This window comes from Clinocottus analis, unplaced genomic scaffold, assembly GCF_023055335.1.
Source record: "Clinocottus analis isolate CAN_PGR_092001 unplaced genomic scaffold, fCliAna1.0.p SCAF_7, whole genome shotgun sequence".
In the NCBI taxonomy this organism is placed as follows: domain Eukaryota; kingdom Metazoa; phylum Chordata; class Actinopteri; order Perciformes; family Cottidae; genus Clinocottus; species Clinocottus analis.
In genome coordinates, this window is record NW_027176229.1 from 5853054 (window position 1) to 5859931 (window position 6878).

Genomic DNA, 6878 nt, shown 5'->3' on the forward strand with positions numbered 1-6878 from the left:
GATTTAAAATATATATATAAAAATTAGCATACATTCGAAAATCCTTTAAAATTGTTATTTAATAAATATTCAGTTCAGGAATATAATTGCATATATTCTGTGAAATCCGACACTGATCTCTGTATTACATTATTTTTTCAACCAAAACCTTTTTTTCCACTGGTCGGGTTGCTTGGCTGAAAAAAACATTTCACAGGTGGTTCATCACTGAAAAAAGATTCAGAACCACTTCTCCAAAGTAATGTTTTGTAATTTGTGAATTGTTTTTAAATGTACCTTTAACAAACATTAAGTGCTCAATTGATTGTAACCATGTGTCCGTCTTCCTCCTCGTAAGACTGCCAAAGGAATTAAACTGCATTACCACACATTAATAATGTACTAATACTAATAAGCACTGTGATTGATGACATGATTTAAGACCAATTGATTAATTGACTAAAAACCTGCGCTGTCTACAGTTTCAAGAAAACAAAATCCCCATTACATTGCATTCAATTATAGAAACTAAAACAAGTAAAGTATACAGATTACAGCTGTGAAGTTCAAACTTGCAATCACTCGGTCGCTGCAACCACATGACCACTTTAACGAAACATATTGTGCCAAATATTTATATGTTTTAAATCTAAATGGCCAGTGCCATGTAGGTATTGCGGTGCTTTATGGATGTAGATGGAGCCCTGGTTGTCGAGCGCCATCTGTGCAGTTTATTCTAGTTTGGGGTTAATTTCCAAACACTAATGTTGAGCAGTAGAACATTTAATGAGCCATAAATACCACATTTTAGGACTTTGAGACATTCATGGCCGTGGACCTCAGTGCAAGTGCGTATTGGGTTCTCCCTCCCTTATTTTTCTCTCTCCATCAGTAAAAAGGAATAGGCCTAATGGCGCTCCAATCCTACATGCCACTTTCCAGCAGATGGCGGCTCCATGTGAGGCTTAACTAATCATAAACATGTAAATAATGCAAGGCACTCTGGCTGAGAGGGCTGGTTGTAGTGAGGGAGATGGAGCGAGACAGAGGGGACTTCAGGCTTTGCCAGACGGGACCACCCTGCCTTTGAGACGTTGCACAAGTCCTGAAACTACTCCATGGCAAAATCCTTCATTTAAATGATTTGCATATTGATAGAGGTCATGCTCATGTTGGAGTAATCAAGATCTCATGTTTGCTCATGCTGTCATGAATACTAACTGGTGAATTTTGATTAAGAGTTGGGGTCTAAACGGAGATGGCAGTGCGGGAGGCGTCCACGGGTAATGCATTAATGAGATGCTTTCCAGATAAAGAGTTGTGAGTGTCGCTGTGAAGCACTTTTGTTCTTTTATTAGTTTGTGTCCGCCTACCTGATGAGTGAATTCATATCCAAGGCTGCTGTGAAACAATATGTTCCCCTCGACACAACTCATTATCTTCAGGTGCTCCTTCAAGCTCATTGACTTTTATCTTCACTTCTTTTTTCCTAAGTAATTTGTCCCCCTTCAAGTGAAAACCCACTGATAGAAAAGGTCTGTAATGGAGTCATCCGATGATTGAAGAGATATTAGTTAATTTACCAGGAAATGATCTCGGTAGAACAAAAGGGAAAAAGTTAATAATGGGGCAATAGTGAGTCTGTTTAATCCATTCATCTTTCTCTGGCTGTCGGTTTGTTTATCTGCTTTCTTGTTGGTGAGAGAAAAAAATGTGTTAAAATGGCCAAAAGGTGTACAGACGCAGGAAAAATGTGTTGGCATGTATAAATATTGGCACGCGTTAGAAAAGATTCCCTGTTATCGCTTTCTATCGCTCATTCATCCAGATGTGAAGTATTTGGGTCCTTTCTGAGATACAAACATCTTTTTAGCCGTGTCTCTATTTGTTTGAGCAAAATCTGGTTGCAAAGGTTAATGAAATACAGGCAAGCATGAGAAAGAACGCACTGACCCACATAGGTAAACAGCTTTTCAGGAAAGTTTTGGTTCAAGGACAATCATCGGCAGAGGGCAAATAACAACTCCTTTGAAATTAAAGCACTCTCCTTCCTCTTGAAGAAACTAGAGCGTGGACTTCCTTGACAGAGACCCGTAGCTGTGTTTGATTAGTTAGATAGAGCTCTTCTATATATGAGGTGCCAAGAATGTGTGGCTTTGCGAAGCAAAAAAAATGAAAGGCATTGCTTAAAAAGAAACATTTTGAAAAGAAGAAATTACATTTTCAAAAAATACATAATATCTCAGGTTAAATGCCCAAGATTGAACAATGTGATATGTCAGAAGTGCTGCAGAGCATCCGTACAAATCTATGTAATAATTAATCACAAAGCTAAGCTCCAGATGAAGTGTGTTGTCTAGACTCTTTGCACCGGGGGACCTTGGCCTGGAAAAATGGAGCATGAATGTTTGATAAGCTCCATGATGAGAGTCTTAGGTGGTTGCAATGACCTACTCTAAAGAGTTGTGCAGCTAATCACAAAGCTCATGGTTTTGGCTCATCATGGTTTTGGAGCCAGGAATCGAGTCGGCAGGAGAAAAAAAGGGGCGCTAAAGTCCCTTTTTTTTTTAAAGATGCCCTGATTACACTGTTTGTGCTGCCAATACTAGTTACCGACCGTCGATGAGCCTTATCGGCCGATACAGATTGCTTTTGTCGTCGCCTTGTTTTGTTTAAAAACGTATTACAAGCCCACAACATAACTCCAATGTCTAAAGTCGTCATTTGCATTAAAACACGATGATCAGAAGATATGAGTGTATTTGTATTGGTATTGGTACGGATCACAGATCAAATACGGTCCACTATACCAGGGTGCACTACCTGTCATTCACCCATAGCAGGATCTACAATGTGTCAGGGAAAAATAAATCGTGTGCACTCTTACAAATGATATAGGTTAGAAACTGTGCTATTTGCCAGATGTGCAACTGGATACATGTGTCTCCAAAATGTAAATAGTTTACATTTGCACAAATCTAACCAAATATGGCTTCACCAGACAGGGGACAGAGAAACAAAGCGTTCACTTACACATGACCTGTGCTCCTTTTAAGGTACACATTGTTCCTGTTCCATGTCTTCATGTATGTGTCTTCCTGTTACATCAAATGACAGAACACAGGTCGGGTTGGACCTCTCTCGAGTACACATTCGAGCTTGACTTTGCTCGGGGTAACGGGGCAGAACCTTCAGTCTCCTCTCCGCAGGAGGAAGAACATTCTGCAGCACTCAGCTGAACGGTCCATGAATCCTGTCTGCGCTATGGCTCATGTGCGATTGACTTGTCACCTCGTTATATTCTTTTATATCTTATCTCGTAATAAATTGTTCAAAGACTAAGTTGCTCAAAGTACTGGTAATTTCTCACCATTAGTTTCCACCACAATGCAAGACACTACCTGCCCATGAGAACTAACCTCCACTCACACACCTACGGGAGCAATTTGGGGGTTAAGCGTCTTGCCCCAGGACACATCGGCATGGAACCAGGGATTGAACCACCGATCCTCTGATTAAAGGATGACCCGCTTAACCGCTGAGCCCCAATGGCGCATTACCACTAACGCATTGACTTTGCACGCGCACCTCTTGTACGAAAGCCTTTCCTCTTAGCGTGACATCAGGTTTAGATCTACAAGTAACGTTTGAATGAAATAACTTTGCAACAGCGCCAGTCTAAACATAATGAGCTGGCGGAATTAAACAAATCGGGTGTTGATCCAGAAAATTGGACTCATGCATGCTGGTCAAGGCTACCCAACTGGATCTTTTATATGTCTGGGCCAGCGCCAGGGATTTAGTGAACTCGCTTTTGGAATTCAACAGGATCACCGTGCATTCAGCAACGGTTAATAAAATGCCCCTGAAAGTTCCCCTGGAACAGAAACATTACCAATGCATGAAATGTGTAAAATTGCATGAAACCTGTCTAAATCCTGAGTCCAGAAGCAACCTCCTTGTTTCTCAGACGTCTGTAGTTGCTGACTGCAGCACTATATCACAGCAAACGCGCTCAGCATTGCAACACCAATTGTCTGGAATAGAGAGCGATGTTTTCTTTGCCAAAAATCCTCACTCTCCACTCCAGAGAGTGTACGGGAGTGTATCCCTGTGCATTTAATGGACAGCAATTGCCTTTAGATTGCCAAATCAAGCCTTCATTAGATGATTGGACTCGACCCACTTGTATCCCAGATGAATACAAAAAAAATCCAGATATCTGCAGTATATGAGAAGCCTGGTAATCCGCTGCTGTGAGGGACGATAGGGCCGACCCCATTACGTTTCCCTCCCTTGCTCCTGACCTTGTTTGTTAAATTTGAATCAACGTCAGAGATGCCTTGTGTTTTCGCCAGTGTTCTTCGTGTGCTACATTGACCCCTTTGACTCACCTTTACACGAAGACCGCAGCTAATGTTGGGAAATGTGATACAGTATGTCTCCTGGTGCATATGCCGTGGCTGGTGGGCCGCTCTGGCCTTAGGCATGAAATGCATTCACCTTATCACCCTCAAGCAACCAGCCTGGGGCTGCAGAGGCTCTTGCTACCATTTTGAAACACAGTATTCACTTAATTTGCTGAAACGAAATTCTGATGTTGGAGAGAACATCTCTCTGCACAGGAACATCCCATTGGAAAGTTGAGGCTTTAAAAAGTCAAATGTATTTTAGCATTCAATGTCAAGAATTTTACTGTTGCCGGTACTGTACTTTTATTTTAGAAAGACAAGATAATCCCACTGTTGCTTTAGAGTGCGTCACCTGTCATTTATTTTCGAAGTGTGTTATTGTTATTTGGATTACAGTATATGATCGTCTACGTCTGTGGGTTCAAGCCTGTTGAGATATCGGCAAAAGGAAAAGCATGCATCAGACCCTGCACTTACATTTTGTTCTATAGAAAATCTTTACTTCCAAACATTGTTTTTATTATCAATTTTCTTCTATTTTTTATCTTTTTTTGCACATAACACAGCATAATAAAGTTTATTGGATTACAGTATATGAAAGTAGGATTGCAGCAATGGAAAGGATTCTGGGAGTGTATTTAATACATTAAAAAATATATTTTAAAAATCATTTCTAATAGGTGAAGTGCTGGATTTAGAGAGAAACAGTAATTCCATTGGTATGCAATTTTCACAATGCAGTCAATGAACCATCCGGAGGCGCCGAGGCAGTCTAAGCTGGTTTCAATTGACTTCAGTGAACATGGTGATAAGCAGAGGAGGCTCTTGCCACCATGTCTGTCAAACTGTGTGTAATAATAAAGATAGGTGAGAACGACATGAGGGGAATTGAAGAGTTACATTCCAAAATGAGAAAATACGCCACTTGAAAATCCTGACACCTAGTCGCAAAAAAATATTGCTGCCATGAAAAGTAGAGATTAGGAGCGTTTATTGATGCTCTGAGTCCTCAGTGGGCCTGCAAACCAAGAAGGGCGGGTGTAGAGATAGACGTGTCTGCTGACAGGATATCTTCAGGCGCAACTCTTCAGTCATTCTGTTAGATTAGATGATTTAAGTAACTGATCACTGCAATAGCTAACCAGAGAGGAGAGGTTGGGATGTGCCCAGCTTCTGAAAATACCAGACATGACAACGGTGCAGAGGCCTCACTGTGCATGACAGCCAAACATGCATTACACAATCAATGCAATAATTCTAGTCCAATAATACAAACTATATATAATCAGAAATGGGCAGTCCAGCATCATGAGTACCTCTGGTATTTCTAAGTATATTTTGATGCTGATACATTGTGCTTTTACTTAAGTGCCAGCTTGTGTTACTGTTGTTAGATACTGCGATGTAAGAAATGCATCAAAACTATGTTTGTTGGTTTTTCTCATTCTATTCTCATCTCAAAAATGCTCCAAAAGACATTCTGCATAACCTCCTTTTAACCGAGTCAGCTGAAAACGTTCAAAAGAATCACCTGGAGATAGTGTTTTTAATTAACTCGTGGAGCTACCGTGAGGTTAATTAGCTGGCTCACAACAACTGATTTAATTTGGCAAATTTGGCAAAAGCAACAGTCAAGTCTCAAGCCTTTCTGTCTTCCACTGCCTACAATGAATGAATGACTTTTTCTTTTCTTTTTCTATTATTACTAACACAGATCCTGAACCAGCATCATCTCATTAAAGCGTGCAGAGCGAGAATGGAAAGTTTGATATGTAGCAACGGTAACTAAACTGGAAGAAGAAGAAGAAGAAGAAAAAGAAGAAGAAGAAGAAGAATTCAAACCTGTATAGTAACTTTTGCTCGAATCATTTTCTGGTCCAGACAGAGAAACAAAAGGTTTAAAGTATTTTAAAAACTTCCCGAACCCCCTAACCAGCCCATAAAGAAGAGGAGCTATTGTTTTTTTTAAAAATATATTTGTTATATAATTGATTTAGTGAACCGTGTGTCGCTTTATTCTCATAGCATCGTCATGTCTGCTTTTCTTGATTCTCTTTCAAATTAGAGCCCCGGGACGCCATCAGGTCCATGATCTATGAATCTTCTACAGCCTACCTTCTCGCTTTATGGGGCAGGGAGACTTGTTCGCTCTTGAACCAATGAATAATATTTAAACTCAGCCTTGCTCCACTGCTTTCTTTGGACAGCTGCATAGAGTCTTTTATCTGCTCGTGAGTTCTCGGCTGTGAAAAGAGTGATTGATCAATTTATCTCTATCTCAAGATATTGTGATAAATGTGATATATCTGGCAATAAAAATAGTATTTAATGTTCCAGTGCAGCAAAGAAAAAGCACCAGTAAAACAAAAAAAAAAAAGGAGACGAAATGTGAAAGCTTGTGAAAGGTGTCTCACTCTTCAACTGCCTCCTGCCGAACATGCAGCTGTTCTCCACATGCGACGTCAAGGCTTTGAATGTCCGCCGAGC